This window comes from Myotis lucifugus, unplaced genomic scaffold (genome assembly GCF_000147115.1).
Source record: "Myotis lucifugus unplaced genomic scaffold, Myoluc2.0 scaffold_262, whole genome shotgun sequence".
NCBI lineage: Eukaryota > Metazoa > Chordata > Mammalia > Chiroptera > Vespertilionidae > Myotis > Myotis lucifugus.
The window spans coordinates 1,456,034-1,457,404 of record NW_005871310.1 but is presented as its reverse complement, the minus strand read 5'-3'; positions in this window follow the sequence as shown (position 1 = coordinate 1,457,404).

Genomic DNA, 1,371 nt, shown 5'->3' with positions numbered 1-1,371 from the left:
TCACCCAGGGATCTTGTTAAACTGCAGGGTCGATGCAGAGTCTGGGGCGGGCTGAGCGCTGGCTCACGAGAGAGTTTCTAACGAGCTCAGGCCACGTTGGTGCTGCTGGCCCCAGGCCCACACGTTGAGCGAGGCCTTGGGCAGCCCCTCTGTGCCGAGGCATGGGCAGCGGTCGCAGGCCAGAGTGCTGGCCGGGGGCTGTGATTAAGTGGGGATGGTGGAGGGAGGTGGATGATCATCCCGGTGATGATCAGAGGGGGAGGTGTCGATAAGTTTACTAAAGGCTGGATTTGACCATGAACAAGTACACAGTGTGGCCAGGAGGCCTGAGAAAGTGTTTTCCCACCACCCAGGGCCCTCTGGAGCCCAAGTGTGAGAGGTTTCTGCCTCCCCAGGAAGCTTCTCTGCCCCCATAGTTCCCAGAAACACTTCTTCCTCCCAGCACCACCCCACCTGCCTTACCCACTGACCTGCCAACAAGCCCCGTTGCTGTCTTTGTCTCTTCCTGTTGTGGTTCAACTCTGGGAGACTGTGAGAGCCGGTTGGAGGGACCACAGCATAGTCACCCATTGCCCTTAGCTTCTGTGTGACCCTGGGCAAGTCCCCCTATCTGAGCCCCTTTCCTCCCGTGCGAATGGGCTCTAACACCCTCCCACCTCGAAGACTGTTGTGGCGACGAAAGGGAATGGGGGATGTTCAACGCCTAACACCAGGTGGGGACGGGCGGAGCCTGCTTGGTGAGCTCTGTTATCGTACTGAGCAGTTGCTTGATAAACATTTCCTAAAAGGACAGTTGGTGACCTTAAAGCAGATCTCTTACAAGTTGTGTGATTTGAGTAAGTCACCTCTTCTCGCTAAGCCTACACTGTAAAATGGAGATAGCCCAGCTGGTGTGGCTCAGTGGTTGAGTATTGACCTAGAACCCCGAGGTCACGGTTCGATTCCCGGTCAGGGCACATGCCCAGGTTGCGGACTCGATCCCTGTATGGGGCGCGCAGGAGGCAGTCGATCAATGCTTCTCTATCATTGATGTCTCTCTCTCTCTTTCCCTTCCTCTCTGAAATCATTAAAAATATGTTTTAAAAAAAGAAAGAAAATTAAATGGAGATAATTCTGACGGAACTCAAGTGAGGAACAAATGAGATAGAAGAACTTTATAAGATGACCTAAAATATTATAATTACAAGGTAGGGGCAGGACACAAATCTCATACCATGAAAATACATGTGACTAGCTCTGTCCAGCTCTAGGCATGAGGCATGGCAAGTAGAAACCTCGTGGTCCCATCTAGCACACGGCAGCCAGCAGCTCCTCCCCCTGCAGGGCGCAGCTCCTCCCCCTGCAGGGCGCAGCATGGCTCCTGGAGATAAT